Source organism: Phragmites australis, chromosome 12 (assembly GCF_958298935.1).
Source record: "Phragmites australis chromosome 12, lpPhrAust1.1, whole genome shotgun sequence".
Classification (NCBI taxonomy): Eukaryota; Viridiplantae; Streptophyta; class Magnoliopsida; order Poales; family Poaceae; genus Phragmites; species Phragmites australis.
The window spans coordinates 18,097,333-18,117,553 of NC_084932.1; positions in this window are offsets into that span (position 1 = coordinate 18,097,333).

The following is a 20,221-nucleotide window of genomic DNA, read 5'->3' on the forward strand; positions in this document are numbered from 1 at the left end:
GTCCATATTAAGCAATCCAGTCCTACCCTGCGGCTTCTTCAATTTCATTGGGAGACTTTTGTTCGACTGTAACTGAATTTGAGATTTTTTTTAAGGTCCTTGAAAAGGTACCAACAAAAACTTACCAACTTTTGATGCATCTTAAATTATAATTTGTGGTACCTCCCAAAGCATGGTAATTTTGGATACACGTCAAAATCCGATGTTAAACCCTTCATAAATTCTTCGTTCAGTTTGATCTTCTAATTTTAAATAAGATGTCCATGACTGATATAACAGCTTTTTTCTCAAACAGTTTGGACACCAAGTGGCTTCTCATAACCGACCTAATTTGCCATGCCAAATCATCATTCTTATCTTGTAGGATCATCACGCTTATCTTTCAAACAAATTCAACGATACCGCTTCTGAACTGTAATATAACGCTTTGCTGGTGCAGGTATCTAATAGTGTTATAAACGTTTTTAAGAATTTGTATCTAACCTGAACTATCTCAATCATAGTTCTAACCTTTTTGAAGTTAATTTATTTTGCTGTAATATAACCAAAGTTTATGAATCTTTTGAACTCACAAATGTATATTTTAAGGCTTTAAACATATTGTAATTCACACATTGCAGTCTTTCTGCTATAGTATGCGTCTGACATTGTATCAATATATGGGATCCTCCTCATTAGCGCCGTACGCTCTAGAGTCGTTGCCTCTGTCACGGTTCAGCTGGTCATCGTCTAGATTTCCTCCCACGCGACGAGGAGCTCACCCGAGGAGGCCCTCTTGGTGCCGCTGAGGCTTCTCTGATGAGTCACGCATTTGGGCCCGTGATTACTGTAGTGCAGTTGTGGGCTCTCTACTCTACTCTTAGACTCATGTCTCTTATGTTGTGCGTTCACACCAGTCCCTACTGAGACAACAAGTCAAGTCATGGCCTCTTGGGGGCTAGCTATTGGTACAACAAGTCAAGTCAAGTTAGTTCCTTCTGCAAGCGCTCTAACTGCAACTGCTATGCACGGTCTGTCTATCCATGTCTCCTTGGACCTAGGAACATGCATGCATCCATCCATGTGGCTCACAATGTGCCTCACGATATCGATGAATTATTGAGCCTACCAGGCCAACACAGTCTCTTCCGAGTTCTAACCTTTTTGAAGTCATAAATTTATTTTGCTGTATATAACCAAAGTTTATGAATCTTTTGAACTCACAAATTTATATTTTAAGGCTTTGTACATATTGTAGTTCACACATTGCAGACTTTCTGCTATAATATGGGTCTGACATTGTATCAATATATCGCAGTCATCATGGCATCCTCCTCCTTATTAGCGTCATACGCTCTGGAGTCACTGCCTCCATCACGGTTTAACTGGTCCTTGCCTATGGTTTCCTCCTACGCAATGAGGACCCGAAGAGGCCCTCATCTACTCCTGGCGCCGCTGAGGCTTCTCTGATGAGTCATGCATTTGGGCCCGCGATTACTGCAGTGCAATTGTGGGCTCTCTGCTCTATCCTTAGGGTCATGTCTCATATATCGTGCCTTCACACCAGTCCCTTCTTCTGGGATAGAAAGTCAAGTCATGGCCTCTTGGGGGTAGCTATTGGTACAGCAAGTCAAGTCAGTTCCTTCTGCAACTGCTATGCACGGTCTGCCTATCCTAATAAGGATTATATAGTCCCGGCTACTGTGGTTTCCATTATCCTAGTCGTCCAGGGCTACTTCGAGATAGGTCCATTACCAGGTGCGTGGTTAGGTGCTCAGAAATTATGCCCCATCATGTACAAGTGAACAGTACCCCATATAGCATACTGTTTGATGACCGGAGGTGCATCGGAGTCGTCATGGCCTCATTCCACGTGCCTTCAGTACAGCTCCGACCAGACAAAACTTGTCCAAATCCTCTTCCTCTCGGACACCAAATTCAAAATTTGAAATCCAGAAGCAATCCAGAGGTAGAGGATGGGTGGTCGTGCTCCAACCCATGGCGACGCAGAGAGGCTACTCATGGCGTCTAATCCACTTCGGTGAAGCCTCATCGTCCATCTGCTGCAGGCGCCGTCAATTCTGAATCCTAGAGCGAGTGGATTAGACGGTCTTTGTGTGCTCGCAGAAGCTAGACATCGCCAGTACTTCTCCGACGGCATCCGATCGCGTGGTACCTCTTCATCTTGCTTCTTGTTTGGCAACTATGAAATGGAGGAGTTTCAAAGCTTAGTCACCCAGACCTCGAATAGATGTCAAAACAAGCTTGCAGGGCCAGACTTCCGTCGAGCGAAGGTCAATATGGTGCTAATCTATTTCTTTGGTAAGGTTCTGCGGTTTTTTTGGTTCATTGTTAATGCAGTTGTTTAAGAACCATTTCCCCCCCATGTCAGTGATGGTGGTAGTTTCATCAGATCTAGAACAGAGTGTACTGGGTACTGGGTCTAGCTTGGGCCATGATGTGCTTTGTGCATCCGATGGTTCATTGAGGTATACCTTCATGATCATTGTTGTTGCTTTTCAAGGTGCTAGTTTTGTAATGGTTTTTCATGCGTGGTACTTAGAAGATTTTAAAATATTTTTCATATACAGCTTGATGCCTTGTGGTCAGTGTCATGTTACAGCACCGATCCCGTTTCATCTGTCCTCGTATCATGATGCATTGAATAGGTTAGAATGGTCACCTGTGTGAATACATTCTTTTTTAATGGTAACAATTGAAATTTGTATACGATGATGGCAGAAATCAGGTTAATAGTGTTTTAGCTGATCTGGTGCTATTTAGGATAATTGTGACTTAAGATTGGAAAATTCTATGACAGTTATCCATTCAGCTTTGTACTTTGTAGTTTGTTAGGATTTTTGATAGTCTCTTGCTGATTCACCTGTTACATATAGATGGGAGGGTAATCAGGTAGTTGAAGGAAGCCCATCAAACTCTTGTACTGCAACACAACATAGGCAATGTAATGTTGATATTGGCAATGCCTCTAACATCAGGTATGTGTGTATCTGAGTGATGCAATAAGTAGTGGTATGTACAATTGCACACTAAACCCTTTTTTTTTGGTGTTACGTTTATGAACAGATTATTTGAGAATGAAGGATTGGAGCAAGTTTTAAAAGAACAAGATGACGACGATGATGCATGTACTATTACAGATGAAAACTTTGATCACCGTAGGTACATTTTCTTATTTTTTGGTTGGCAGTGAGCACAATTTTGGCAATGTACAAGTTCTTGATGTGCAGTTCATGTGTTCATAGTAGTGTAGTGAATTAGGATGGTGGCCAGTTGTTAGTCCATGGTGGTTGTTGTGATCCGAAGTCATCTTCAAGTGTGCATTCATCTAGTTCAATGGAGACCTGGAAGTAGAGTTCACAAAACTGCGATGTAGGCTGAGGTAAAATTCTCAAAATTCCAGGTTCCTGAACATGGTATTATTGTGGACATTTTTGAATAAATGTGAAAGAGTTAATAATATTATGGTTGGATGTATCAAATTATCTAGAGCACTTGGGTATGAGGTTGAATTTTTTCCCTGTACAACATGTAGGACTACTTCACAGGACACAATAAATGAAGCAGCCAAACTGAGCTTTAGAGGCCCACCTCATAACTCTATAGATGGAGTGGATGTAGAACATTTGAGCACTGAACATGGTACAACACTGCATATGGATAGGTACGTCAAGACATTATTTGCAAAATATACAAAATACTAGGGTAATCCATTTGCATCATGTATTGTGGAGTACCAGGACGTACCATTAAACATGGTACCACCAACAGTATAATTGGAACCAAGCACATGCAGGAGCAACTCCAAGTGTTAAGGTCATTTAGGGTAGGTGTGATTACTGATGTTTCTACCTTTAATACTAATTGTAGAGCTCAACATTACCGCGTGTTGCAATTTTAGGAATTTGGGGATCAGAGACAGAGTGGTGGTACAACAAATGAAGTAAGGAATGGGTATGATGTTCCCGTGCTGAGTGAGGCAACTGCTTCTTGGAAGAAAAGGTCAACATTGTGGTTATTAAATATTGTTGTTATGTCTTCTTACTAAGGAATGAATATCTAACAAAAGAATATGGTCTATGTTGTTGCTGGCAGGAATCATACTGTAACTGGTCCAGATCATAGAGAAGCAGACCTCCAACGTCAAACTACTCTACAGAGAGCCTTGCTGAAGTTTGCAAATCACAACATAGATTATATTGTTGACCCTGTAGTTGGAACAGAGTTTGATTCTACTGAGGAAGTGTGTGAGTACTACAATCTTTATTCATGGGAGTGTGGTTTCGGAATGCGCAGTGAAAAGATAAGGTTATCTGAGAGTAAGAAAAGCAAAACTGGTGAGAATCCACAAGGGTACTAGCTTTCACATGAACTTTATTGTTGCTGCAGGGTAAGTTCATGTTGTTGATTTTATCGTCCATGTTATTGTTTCTTTTTTCCTGCTTCTGTGAATCTTTTTGCAGATTTGAAGAGCATTTGATAGAAACTAATCCAGTGTATAATTTAGGGAAAGCCAAATGGTGCTGACAAAATTGTCTCTTTCTGGATTGGACCCCATGATTTGGTTGCATCACACTATGGATCATGGATGGAAAGTGGTGGAGCATATTTTAGTACACAACCATGTTTTATCTCAAACATATGGTGAGAAGAGGCAGTGACCATCACATATGCACTGGACAAGTACACAAAGGATCTTGTACGTGTACTCCGTGAGAACAATATAGGATTGACTAAATCATGGCCAGCATGTACAAACTAGTTCAGCACAGACTGTATGGTCTCATGCCTGAATCCACCAATAGATTGCATCCATTCAGAAGAATGGGACATTGGGATTAAATGTCTACGAAAGGAAAATAAGAGACCATATAAGTAGCCATGTTTTTGCTGACCGTGAAGTTTCTCTCAAGGAAATGTCGCCAATAGACTTCATCATCTCCAACACGAATGGTAACATCAAATTGATTGAATCGTCTCATGAGAGCATCAATAATGAAATTGCCAAAAATCATTGGAATTGTAAAGTTGTCCTTCAACTCGTGGCCTATGACAATAAGGTAGCGAGGAAACGGGTGCATGATCCATGGGCTAGCTAAAATGAACCAGATTATGTTAGTATAATAACCCACAAGACATGTCCCATTGTATATACAAAACCAAGCAGAAATGTACCAATGTATTGACAAAATCAAGCATATTAAGATAATAAACTTGTCGTACCTCATAAGACTTCTATTTGAATAATTTTTGCACCAGGTGTACACCAGTTCAACTACTTCCTTGTCTGGATGAGGATGCACTTGTGCCATTGTCCAACTTGGTGCCTCAAAGGGAGCAACCCTAACCTCAACCTTCTTGTAGTCTACTGTGACATTTTGTCCATACAGCACGCACCTTACCAGCACTATCCTTGTCAGCATCAAGCACTGCTATAATGTCCATTATGACATTCTCTGCATGCTGTTTTGTGGCAGAACGTGGTGAAAGCAGGTAGGCTGAACCACTTAAATCCTGATGCTTAGACACTATAGAATCAATGGGATGTATAGATGATGAAAGATGTGTCTTTGGCAACATTTGTGATTTAGGTGTGACAAAGGTGTTGCTTGGCTATGTTTCATGAATGCCAAGATCAAATGCAGGAGCATTTGGAGAATTACCTAATTGATAAATATCATTAAATAAACAATTCCTCAATGGCATGGGATATGGTTCCGACACCAAATTAACAAAAAGGAAATACTACTACACATACCTAAGTTTGCCTTCCACTTCTTTGATTCAGATGTAGTATTTGGGATGTGCCAGGACCTCTTAGATGAGGCAGCAGAAGTGTCAACAGAGCTCTCTAATATAATGCAAACAACATGTACTCAGATTTCACTACTAGATTACAAAGAATATATATTCAGATTTCAGCAGTTGATTCCATTCAATGAACAACTGTGTAATCCAAAGTTATGATAGATAGAATCAAGATTGTACCATCATTGTCCCAAAAATTTGATGAAGCTCCATGAGACTGTACTGGTTGGTGCATCCTAACCATGGAATTTGATGGGCTAGCTACACATAAGAAGTCGAGTAGTTAAATATTGGAAATGCATACCAAGTGCTCAAATGTACAAGCACGAGACCTTGATTAAAATTGGTTGCATTGCCTTGGTTGGATTGTAGTGCAGGGGAGGCAGATTGAGGCTTCTTGTGCATCTTGAAGCAAACTTGCGCCAACCTGGTCAACCATCCAATCAGCAAAGATCGCATTGTGCTTCATCAATGCTGAGCGCATCAAGCTAACTTCTTTCATCAGTCTAGCATTGTGCAATTTAAGCTGGTCCATTACGTAGCAAGATTCCTGCAAATGTGTAAACAACACTCACCGGTACTTGATTCAAATAGGATACGAATTCAATGAACGATGCTGAACACAAATATAACTTACCAGGCTAGGGTATTTAAGTCTGAGGTAGGTACCAAAATCACCAGGATATATGAACATAAAAGTCTCAGGATTGATACTTGATACGCTAATTTGAATAGGAGGAGACATATGATTGATTGATTCAACCTGAGGTGATATATGGTCTCTCCTGGCTGCTGGTACATCGACCGCTTGGAAAGTATGTCTCATATACATAGATGAAACAGGAGGTCATACATGCGCATAATCAACCAGGCCAATGTATCAAAAACTTTGATATGAGGAAGGATGTTATGTTGCTTGCTCAAGGAGCTCACATCAACATTGTCAAGAACAATATCCGCAATCCAAATATATATGCATTACTTACACAAGCTACACTGATATAAGGAAGCATGTGTGCCTGAAGGAAAAGATGACACCCGACTATGCGGGAGACATGATGGTTCCAACTGAGAGCTTCACATACTTTCTGAGCAGCCTCCAAAACATGACCATACACATATCAGCACCAATTGAACCTATCTATCAGGTCTGGATTCTTAAGAGCTCACAAATATTCAATGTTGCCGTGGTCATATTTGGCAGATGGAGCTAACAAATGACCCATTACAAAAATAACAAAATCCCTCTTGAATCTATCAATCTCTTGCCTACTAGAGTTCTCATCAAGGTACTCTTCCAACACACAATCCAGTCCCTTCAAACTCCTGACATCTTTACCATTCAAATCTAAAGTATGACGAAGTAGATGTACTGATTTTGGAGTTATTTCAGCACTAAGCATGTCCATGTCTCCACTGGGAATACCAAATACAATACTCACATCCTTCTCGTGGACCATGATGCTTTGATTCTCGGTCAAAATCAGCTGATTAGTTTCAGGATCCAGCCTACTGAGCAACCAAATGCTAAGATTGAGGTTCACCTTGCAGATGGAGGGAACATCCAGGATGGCACCGAACCCCATCTCCCACACAAGCATCTTCTTGTATTCGCTGAGCTTGGATACAACAAGATGCACTGCTCTCACTGAGCATCGATTTGTGATGCTGCTCGATCCACCACCTTCATCATCACTACTTATTGGGGAAGCAGGTGCAACAGACGACACCCTTGTACCGTGAGCAGGAGGAGCCAACAAACTTTCATAGGCCGGCCTCCGAGGATTTCTAGGAAAAACCGGAATCCAATCATTGGGCCGTTTCTCCACCATTTTTGCAGGACACATGAGCTGTAGTGGGAGGGTTGTGCTAGGGGTAAAAGAGAATATTTTGTCTCGACGCCAGTGGTGAAGCAAAATATCAAAGTGGTTCTAGGTTAGGTACTACACACAGTTCATTGGTACAAGGGTACATCTTGGAACACAGGTGCCCAGCTCTAGGGCCTTCGTCTTGTACCTGTTGTACACCGCATAGGTAGAACGTGACACAGTACCATGTGTCAACACAAACCGTGGGCGCTAGCTAAAACCGTGGGACTCCATTGCCACCTGTCCTGTACTACCGTTCAGGCGCACGATCAGCAAGACTACTTTCAGCTGACTTGTCTAATCGACCATAGAATCCTTTGCACCGCGCGCCAGGCAACGTATCTGACATCAACAATAAACATCCGAAAAAACAATATACGCCATTTATACGTCCCACTGCCAACCACTTCCCTCATCCCAAAGCAGCACTGGCGATCTAGATGCCGGGAACACGAATGCATGCATGCATCCATCCATGTGCCTCATGATCAGTCTCACGATGTGGATGAATTATTGAGCCTACTAGGCCAACACAGTCTCATCCTAGTTACATTTCACACCTAACAAAGTAACAACCGTCCATCCATGATCCATGTGTTCGACGATACGCATGGTGCAAGAATCATGAAAAGGCTGACACATTCTCAATCACTAGAAAATAACGCATTGTATGGCCCGTCCCGGAGGCAATCTTTTTTTCGTGAAGAGAAGAAAACCGTCTTGATCTGCCAGTATAGAAATAGGTTGATATAATTCATGAGACTTAGCTAGCAAGCTGTTGTTTCCATTGTCACATGATGGAAGCTTTTTTATTTACAAAGGTATGAAGGGAGATACATGCTACAACTCTGCTTGTTCTCAGTTGTAACAAATTATGGTTTGATCTATGTTTTCTCCAAACAAAAAGAAATAGTATAGCCTCACTGATCAATGTTGTGGAAAATCAATGTGATGCACCCAACATAGCTAAAAAAGACACAGTTAAACATTGTAGTTCGTGTGTTATCATGTAGTTTAGCTTTAGTCGAGAATTCACCACAACAAACTTAGTTCCGCTCATTCCTATCAGATAGAAATTACATCGAAAACAGGTTTGTATCATGATTACTATAAAAAATAGCTATAATATATTTTAAAAAAGAACTTATTACCAAGTTTCAATGTTGCAGGATATCATGCTCAATACATCACCACCAGATCCTATGGAGATAGAGCAAACAGAGTATCTAATATTTTCTCTTCTGAAAACACAAAGTATGTTTTCTTACAAAATTTACAACTCACCAAGTTTATTTGTCTTATACATAGGAGTTTATCATAAAAAAATATTATTGGAAAGAAAAGAACATGTGAAACAATATCTGATACACAGGTAAATTCAATGTAATTTAATTGTATATCACCTGTTTGAGAAGTGCAAATCCTTGGCTAGATTGACTTATAGAATACATGCTATTTTAGGAAACTGTTGCTAATTGACTATGGGACTAAAATTTTGTGAATACTTAGGCCACTCTCAATGTCTTGTTTCTTAGATGATGTCTAAGAGGAGAGAGAGAGTAACAAATAGCTCTTAAGAAACAAGCTTGCAATTTATGTATGTGTGTTGTTAGTTTCTTAAGGATTCCCAAGGTAATTTATGGTCTCACAATCATCTAAGATTACTCAAAGAGTTAGTTTTTTCTATAAAAAACAAGTTCATTCTATCAAAATTTTAAATTTATTGTCACATCATCTTTTTGGTTAGATGGATATCTAATTAATATCTAAAAAACTAGCATTGGGAGTGACCTTAGCGTCTCTAAAATTGGTGACAACTAGCTTGATCCCAAGAAAGTTGCTGCTTCACATCAAGATACCACAATATGAAATGATTGGCTCAGTATTATCTAAAGCATGCAGAGAGATGATGGGAAAAAACTTTGGTGAACGAAAGTTAATTTCACTGGAATATAGTGGTACCGATCCTTGTGCTTAGACAATCACCGTGTGCTAGCCCCACTGAAACTGGTCATAAACGATTATTTCACTGGGTGAAAGAGCAAATTTTGACAAGACACATACGAGAGGCATATCACACAAAATGTGCCACAACGAAGACTCATGATATAGTACAAGGTCAGAACAAGTCCAACTGCTCCATGGTAACGTAGACCAATTCACAAGCAAGAATAAGCATTGTGGCCATTAAATTTGCTGCAATATTATTTGAGTCTGTGGAGCTTGCGGTTGTGTTTCCTGCATCAAATGAAATAGTCTGGTCACGTTACTGCATATGTTTCAATTGATAATCAGAACCTATATGTCTATGAGCACTGTATATTCCACAAAAGTTTCTTCAATCTTCGTCAATGACACCGACGAGGACTCGTGATCTTTGCCAACTATCATCGAAGGAGATTGTATGTAAATATTTTTAAGAACTTGTATCTAACCTGAACTATAATTTGACTGCCTCTACAATCATTTACCACAGCATGCAGCTCAGGTGAAAGGGTGAGGAATCTGGATTCTGGATATTGATGCAAGCCATGCCACTGTGACGGAGCAGAAATTAACATAGATTGGTGATGCCACAAGACACGGTCTCGATCGAGAAGGACGAGCTGTCCAGCGCTGACCACCCGTTCACCAATTCCTTGCAGAGACATCTGAAAAAGCATCACCAATCCCCAAACCAGAGAAACGGAAAAGCACCAGCACCCAGGTCTCCCACACACTCGGAGACATTTCCCCAAACACCATCAGCTCGCCAGCGCGCCACGGGCACACCCCGACGCTCCCGCACGCCACGGACAAGACGCGTGGTCAAGTCGAGCCGGCCCAGGCTGGAGACGGGCGGGGCGGGGGCGGGACAGGCGCGGAGCCGCGAGGCCTCGAAGGGGAGCAGCGCGACGGCCGGGAGGAGCAGGAGGATGGGCCACCACCGCGCCATCAGTCGCACGGCTATAAAAGAGAGGTGAGCTCAGTTGGAAGCTGAACATTTGCAGCGGTGGCATATGGTAAACTGGTGTAGGGTGACGACATGCCAGTATGTAAGGGGCATGGAACAAAATAAAGTGTACAAAAATGTTCGGCCGATCATATGAATTCAGATCAAATTGAATCCACATTGTAGCAACTGACCTACAAGGAAAATATAATAGTAGCATGTCGCTGCATTTACTCGCGTTCCCGGTGACATAGCATATAACAAAATAAAACCCACACTCTAATTTCAGCTCTATGGTACTCTGAGCTCAACTAAAGATCTATGTGAAATTGATATGTGTATCAAGCAAGTTGGTTAACTTGCAACGTAAGGAAACATAAAAATACTTATCTTTAATTGATTGGAGCCATCTGAAAAAGGCATGGAAAAATGGAGCTGCTTCCGGTACCGAAAAGCTGAACATTGTTGAAAATTCAAGTATTTAACCACAAGGGCCAACGCTTTCTTCCAAATCCCTTCAGAGTTAGTGTTTTGTTGGAGAAAAGCAAATCCTACTAATTATGAGGGCTATATGCAGCATCACGTAAGATTTACCTATGAACCTATGTATAATATGGGACTATTTTTTAAGACAATCTGGGGGCCAACTGAAGGCCATCGCAAGTGCGGCACTAATTCATACCGTGCATCCAAGCCAGCTCAAAACACATAAATTGATTCATAAAACAGTGGCATGCCACAAAATAAAGTTGCAATTCCTAAATATTGGCTTTGTTTGATTTGAAATGATCTGATTAAGTCAGTGGACAACCTTGAATTGAACCATTCTATTTCTGAATAGACAATACAGTGATACTAAATTGGTACATGAAATAAAATGGTTGTTTAAATCTTCCATAAATAAGACAAAGGTTATCCTGCAAACGGTTTTGAGACATGAAGCCTCTCTAATTTGTCACTGAAGAAGAAGCTCTAGAGTAAAATTAAGAATAGTTTGAACGCTCACCTTGCTATGATTGGACTAAGCACTTTGCTCCTCCATTTAGACAGAACTAAAACGGTGGCAATTCTAAATATGAACTAAAATAAGTTGCGAAGAAACATAGAACAAATCGATGAAATGAATATGCCAATAGCTAGTAATTAGCTGAAAATTTCTGTTTCCCAGACATAAGCACGGATGGATATGTGCTCTAGTTGGCTTCTGGTGCTGGACAGTTGAAGAGTGAGGATGACGGTCAGCAGACAATAGAGGCGGTTGCTAGGGACGCTAGATCCGCCGCCAAAGGGTTTGTGGATGCCAGATCTGACCAAGTGACTGGGGCCTGGAGCCACCGTATGTGCAGCCCAATGCAGAACTGGTCGTAGCGACTGGACCCGCTGAGGAAGGTGTCGATGATAGCCGCTCTGGTGGGGAAGCAGACAGTGTAGAAAAGGACGGCATCAGAGGGATCGGTGCTGCTGGATCCGCAAGCGGCGAGCAAGCGGGACCCTTGTGTGGATGTCGATATTGGCCTCTGAATTGAGCTCCTAGTCGAGATGGAGAGAGGAGTATGAGCGTAGCGGTGGAGAGTTTCGCAGCTGTAGGGCCAAAGGAAGAACCCCAAAGGACAGGGAGGACGGGGGATCGCAAGAAGGGAATGGCCAGATGGGAGACGGGGAGGATGAGATTTTTTTCTCGAGTAGGGCACGTTCACCGGATCATGATTGAATTATTATCAGGTTAATTTCTTGTGTATGTAAAGACCTATTGGAATTTATCATATATTGCAGGAGATGAATCAAAGGGTATAGAGCTATTACTTTAGATTGTTGTGGTTAGAGACTGTAATGCTTTGAGATATTATTCAACAACTCAGATCAAGAGAACAATTAAATAATAATGGAGTACCTAACCTCAACAATCTTAACAATAGTCACAGAGCTAAATCTTTCATGAAACCAATCTAAAATTGGGAAAACAAACACAGTTAGAAAATAATACTGTAACTTTAACCTCAAGACGGGTACGCATGGAACTCAGAGAAAAAAGATAATACAACAAACCACCCTTAAAAATCTTAGGAAAAACAATAAGAACAATATTAGCAATGTCAGCTATATTAATTGGTAAGTGATAATATAGAGTTTCTGAAATGTGACCTCATAGCACAATGAATCACATCATAACGCAAAATTAGCGTACATTATGGAGAAGAGCACTGCAATATATCCCAGAATATGAGTACATGTCTAATAGATGGTTTCTTAAGTGGACATCAACGGCACCATCCCTTGTTCCAGGTAGATGTAGTATTATTTAAAAAGCAGAAACAAAAAAATCATACCAAAGGAACAAAATCTATCATAATTTATATAAGTATTTATCCTTGATTTACATAATTATCTGTTCAGACGAGCAGGGAAACTGAACATCAATCAAAGCAAATATGTATCATATAAGAGAACGTAGATTAAAGGGAAAAAGCAGCGAGAGGATCGTCAGGGAAGCTTACTATTGCTATCCTGGAGGAGCAAGATGGACATACATAGAAATTTGAGCTGGGCGCTTCCATTGATGCCAGTAATTGCAGATGACGCTGAGCGGCGATGCAATCAAGCCGTAGAATCCTAGAGCATAGAGTGAATCAAGTTGGGGGAAAAGAGTAGGAAAATAGTGGTAGAGGAAACAGCTGACCAAGCATTGACGGAGGGCCCCGAACCTCCGTTGAGACCAGCATAGTATGGCAAAAGCCAGTCATAGATGAGGGCATGGTGACGCCCGAGCCCTAGGATGGATGGAACCCAGGGCGGCGAGCCCATTGAGGGTGCTGTTGTCAGGTCTGCACCGCAGCAGTAGCAGGAGGTGGCGTGATGGCGCATGGTAACGGCGATGATGGTCGCCTGACGGTCAGAGCAGGGCGCGCAGAGAGGGAGCGCTAGCGAGGAGAGAGCATTAGGGCTTGGGATGGAGGTGCACAACAAGCATGTGGTCATGTCGGTGAGAAGGGATGTGGAGGCTAAGGTACAAACCGTTGGGCAGAGCCAAGGGGCGGCGGATGTGGAGGTGACAGAATCGTGCGAGACTAATTGCGATTTGGGGATTAGGGCTTCAAGAGGGCTTGGGGTCTAGACTTTGAAAGGGGAGAGATTTCATAACACTCCACCACCATGCGGACCCAGTTCTCCATCACGATCCGATGTTGTTCGCCCGGTGGACACGATTGTGCCTCACGAGCTGCTACGGAAGAGGCTCGTGAGCGAGCGGAGGAGAAGAGGGAGGTGACGATGATTTCTGGGGAGGGGATCTAGGGCTGTAGAGTTGGCATCGGCCAATTTTAGTCAAAATTACAGTGCACGGGGAGGTGGTACCTGGGAGGCGTCGCCGGTGAGGTAGATGGCGGCCTGGGAGCGAGAGGAGTGAGGTATGGCTCCACGAAAGATACGGGCATGGCTGTGTGAGGTTTCGGAGTTGGTTTGGGAGCAATAGGATCTAGGAGCGAGGGAGGAAGACGTTGAGAGGAGTGAGGTAGTGCACATCAGTGCAGAGGAGGGGGAAAGGTGAGGTAGGTTTTGGGAAGCATCGATGGGGATGGCATCCAGGTGGCTATGTGGAAGGGTCACGAAAAAGAAGCGGACTATCCGATGGAGATAAGAACGGGTGGATTGTGCCGATCGGCAGATCATGTGGCTGTAATTAAACAGTGATGTGGCCGCATGAGGTTCCAGCGTTGGTATAAAAAAGGGTAATATATATATATGTATGTATATATTAGTTTAGAGAAAATTGCATTGCAAGTCCTTCAAATTAGCTAGCACTTGGATCCTCGAACTTGCGTTTTACTTTTGCAAGTCCTTCAACTTGGCACTATTTGCGCAGATCGAGATTTCCTCTGTTAACCTGACGGAAGAGGCTGAGGTTGACTCTGACTTGGAGGACTTATTCCACCGTGAGAGTCTTGGAGGGCATGATGTGTCTGTGTAGTACACAATACAATGTAAAACAATAGTGCAGACATCAATATGAATAAAGGCAGTCACATTGCTTCACTTAGCATTAAATATAAAGTGTTCACATAGGCAGTTTCAGACTATAAATAACATAAGGTCTCAGTCCTTCAACTAGATACATGCTAGCAATAACACAAGTTCACATATTATAGTGGCTAGAGAGCAACCAATTATGAAAAGGGTCAATCAAACCTTCCAATGCCCCTGTTTAGCATGAGGTTTGTGTTACCACTTTCCAAAATGTATACCACTCCCCAGAATATGTACCACTTCCTAGCTAGCAAACTTTAAGTGTTTTTGCTGCCACACAAAAGTATGTCTTGCACAAAAAAAATACATCCCTCAAAAACTCATATCAATTCTTCATTGTTGTTTTTGTCTTCTTTTTGACCTCACCACCTTAACCTTCTTCAGTGCTTGTCTACCCTCCCTACTTACTGTTGTGAGTAGAGCATCAAGTGCTTGTGTCCTCATATTGGATATGAAATTGGATTCGGGAAGAGGTATCTTGCTGCAATTATGATGTGTTGTTTGATTGTAAGTTTGAGTGATGAATGTAGACACATGAAGCTGTGACAAGTAAAGGTACAATTGAATTGAATTGAGTTTGTACAATATGTAAGGCTGATAAAAAGGAAGTAGTAGTACTTGGTTTGTTGTCTTCTCTTGAGTAACTATTGGTTCCTCCTCAACTTGTTGATCTTGAAGCATCTCAGTAGTTTTTTTCTTCCTTGGTTTTGGAGGAGGAATACCTGCTTTCCTTAGGCTGCATCCCTTCTTGTTGTGGTTTGGTTCGTTGCCATAGCTACCGTGAATGGTAACTCCATGTTTAGACATCTTGTTCTTCCCTGACACTTCATGAGGTTGCTTCTTCCTTGACCTTTTGGGCCTACCAGCCTTTTTGTCATACAAAGGTGGTTTTACAGGGGGGCCATTAGCCATTTCCCATTCAGTGGAATCTCTAAGTGGAGTAATTCTATTGCAATATGCTTGTAGATAGGTTCCAATATGGTAGCATTCATGTACTTCATCCTCAGGTGTCCTCCTCTCATATCTCAAGCATGAGATGGCATGGCAACATGGAATGCCAGTGAGTTGCCATCTTCTACAATCAAACTTCGATTGTAAAAGATGTACTATGTACTTGTGGTCTTTGTCAGTTACCTCATATACACCCATACCAGATGGCAATGTATAGTAAGTATTAGCTAAATCATCATTCTTTTGAAGTTTGGCCGCAATCTTGGGGCAAATCACACCTTACCACTTCTCAGCTATTGTAGCCTTGTTGTTGTACAGTCTGGTCATTAGTTTGCATCTTATCGTCTCCAACATAGTCATGACAGGCTATCCTCTTGCATCTAGTATATACCTGCAAAGGAATGGATAACTCATGACTAGATGTATTGTAGACTTGTAGACAAAATCATATTGTTCTTGAAAAATAAGTGAAAATGCCTTACACAAAACCACTCAAAGGTGGAATCTCTTCAAGCTACTCATAAGCATCTTTGTCCAGTTCCTTCATACTCTCCATGTTCATCCTCTATTCACTTAAAGAGGAAGATCTAGCATAAGCCCAAAGTTGGTTCTTCAATCCCTCACCCTTGAACCACTTGGAAATTTTGGTACAAGTGCCTTACACAAAACCTATGTTCATCATCAACAAATTCTTCCCTCATAGTTGGGATAAGCCCCTGCATTGAAAAAAAGATAGCGTGTTCATTTCCATGTCAAGTTTCATTCACATAAAGTAATGGGAAAAAAACAAAGATATAGTTAGTTCACCTTTTGTTTGTCACACATCAATGTCCAAGGAGCAGTGTTTGAAATGCCAAGATCTTCTTTAAGAGTTTGCAAGAACCATTTCCATGTTTTCTTGTTCTCAATACCAACAACAACCATAGCAATTGGGAAAATACAATCATTACCATCCATGCCCACAACAACCAACAATTGACCTCCATACTTGGTCTTTATGTGTGTGCCATCTAAGCATATTAGAGGCCTACAGCCCATTAGAAAAACCCTCTTGCATGCATCAAAGGATATGTATAGTGTGCTGAACCGATTATCTTCCAAGGCTAGATAAAATATGCTCCCTGGATTTGCTCTCCTCACCTCATTTCCATAATCCCAAAGGTTACTATATTGTTCCAACTCATCACCATATATAATCTTGAGGGCAATCCACTTGGCTCTATAGAGCTTGGTCCTACTTGCAGTCATGTTGAAGTCCTTTTGGACCAGCCTACCAAGCTTATTGATATCAATCTTGGGCATAGCTCTAATGGTCTCTAGGTAATTGTTAGCAACATACCGTGATGAGAATCACTTGTTCTCCTACTTTTATGACAGCTATGCTTCCCCACATAAGACTTCACCATGATGCCATGAACTTAGTTTTTAGGTGAGGCAAATAGTTGCCAGCTACATCCCTATGCACATAATGCTCTAAGCATATCACTATCATTTTTGGGGGTCTTAATATTTACTCTCTACTGAATTAAGTATTGATGCAGCGCCTTCCTTAGTTCATCCATGGTAGAAAAGACCATCCCCACTTTGAAATCAGGTTTTGCCATATCAGATTTAGGCCTAAACACTTTGAATTTGTATCTAGGAGTAGTATCTTCCACATCTGAATTTGGAACATACAAATCGTCCTCTTCCGATGAGACAAATTTCTCACCCTTTGACTTATCATTCTCTTCACTCACATGCTTGTCCACACAATTTTCAAACAGATCATCTTCCCCTTTGTTCACCTCATAGTCATTGCCAATAAACTCATGATCATCTACATCTCCTTCATCTTCACTTTGAGTGGCCGCATTCTGCCCTTCATTAGTTGCTAATTGTGTAGAAATCCTCATGCTTTTCTTGGACTAAAGGTTTTGACCTTAGGAACATTTGCATAGAAGGATATTAGTTGATGTCCTCCCTCACTCTTCTGTGGTGATACTACAAGGTCTTAAGTTGTGGCACCAAAAGTGTTGAAATCATCCCAGTCAACTCCTTCAAGCACACCAATCTTATCCAAGTAGATGACAAGGGTTGTCTGTTTGGGGACAAAACAGACCATACAATTGGTGTCGACATCACCTTTAATCCTTCTCAGTCGGTTGCTCATTGTTTTACCTGGCAGCAACTAATAAGCTTTCACAGGAACCTACTTTTGGTACCCTAGTTGCTCAGCAAAATCCTCAATCAACAACAGTGACCACTATCCACTTTATAAAAATCAAACTAACTGACTTTGTCATCAACATACACTTTAACATATGTTCCATATATGTAACCTTCATAGTGCACTTCTACTGAAAGTTCATCACTATTTGGGTCTGAATATATACACAGCAAGAGCACAAAAATATTAAATGGTCACAAACCTAAAATCGGGTTCTACCAATCTTTAGTCGACGCCCCTAGGCCCGGACATCTGATCCGGGCCATAGCTCCGGATGATTCTGTGTCGTCGGATCAGACTACTTGAACCACCTCGTAGCCGCACGATTGAGAGCGAAAAATTCCCATTGCAACATGTTGATATGTTGCATGCAACATTGCGCGGATGTTCGATTCATCGTCCGATCCAATTAATAGTCCGTTGCAACATTTAAAAATAGTGTTTGCAACATCTGAAGTTAACGTTTGCAACATTGAAAAAAAAAACACCAAAATAACTTACTGTATGTATCCGATTCCAAGAGAAAAATACCCACCACAACATCCCGTCATGTTGCACGTAACATTTCAAGAAAAAACCCATATGATGTAGAACTAGGTGCAACATACTAAAATAACTATAGCAACAAATTTCTATAACGTCTGAAACATTAAATTTGAACATTTGAAATATTAGAGATATGCAAATATAGGAATTAACTTAAATAGATAATTTTTTCAGGTTCGAATATGTACGAAGAGATTTCGAGATGCAACATATGAAAATAACTATGACAATAAATTTTTATAACATCTTAAACATTAAATTTAAACATCTGAAATATTTATGCATATAGTCTACAACACGGCAAAATACAAATTACAACAAAATATCATGCCAAAATGATTACCACAACATTGTATAATTTTTCACTTGTTGGATTGAGCGTCCGATGCATCGAGTGTAAGAAGAGTAGCATTATCGATCTTTATTCCCCAAATTGCAACAGCAAATCTCCTCTAAACATTACAAGCAACCCATTTGAATAGATGAGGGAGGGGATTCTTTCCAGGACTCACCATAGATGGGAGGCGGGTAGCCTTCTCTGTGACGGACAGGGACATGGCTCCTCAGCGTCTCGAGCTCCTACCCGCCCTTCTGTCCTCCCGCTCTCCTGTTCGCCCTCCCGCGCATCCCAATCCCATTCGGGCCAGCAGCTTGGGCCCCTTTATTCCTTGTTGGACCGCTTCAACAGCCACGTCAGGCTTCCTCCGTTAGAAATCGCAATCTGTGCAAACGGTGCCAAGTCGAAGGACTTGCAAAAGGAAAATGCAAGTTTGAGGGTCCAAGTGCTACAACATGCCAAGTTGAAGAACTTGCAATGCAATTTTCTCTATAGTTTATGCTTGAACAGTTGATTTTATTGATTGGTGTTCTACCGTGCGACATGGATCGCACGTTGCTTAAAATACTCGACCACCGTGGAGACGGTCTGTGTGATTTGTGAAGAGGCACGGGCTGAGCGAGATGTGGAGGCCTGCCCTGCTCTAGCCGCCGGCGGAGTGGTTTATGTGCAGGTAGACGGCTGTTCTGGAGTGCCGCGCCGGAGGCCGGAGAGATTATGCAGATCTCCCATGATTTTAGAAACACAATAAACATACGATTTCAAAGGTAAAATCACATATATATGATATCGAATTCAATTTCATAATCACATTAGGAGGTTGGGGTTGCACTTTTCAGCATCACAATCAAAAGAATAAAAAAAAATCTGCAGCTAAAACCTAAATAATCTAAATAATATCAGCAGGCTAACAACACCAGTCACGTTCTCAGCCCTGGTGCCGCTTCAGACACAAGACAAATAATCTAACTACATCAGTTACTTAGCTAGGCTCAGACTCGAGTTTCACAACTGTGCTGGCAATGGAGCATCCTCATCTTTCGCTGCAAACCACGGCATCTGGAGCGCCGCCGCGGCGGTGAGGCCTGTCCTTGGGGTCGAACTCCAGTAGGCCGCGCAGGACGTCGAAGCCTGTCTGCGACAGCTGCTGTTGGAGCCGCACTGGATCACGGCCTGGATCACGACACGCCGGGGAACGGCGAGAACAAACACACGCACGCGAGAGGTAGAAGAAAACTAGAGTTTTGCGCTACCCCTAACCAACTCATCTTTTCTTGTTTTCTTGATGCATTTATCGGGAAACAAACATGTATACATGGGCACCAAACGCCCGATCGCCACGCCACGACGTTCATGGTGCGCGACGCGCCCTTTTTCTCGGCATCGTCCGCTACGTGCTGCCGATGCGCGTCGTGGCACTGACTAGATGCAATTTACTCAGGCCACGCCGTGAACGAGCACGCCTCTGGCCACACATGACCCGGGAACATACAAACGTGCACTATATGCAACCTAAGACATGCAGGTGCAACTGGATTAACTCGAACATT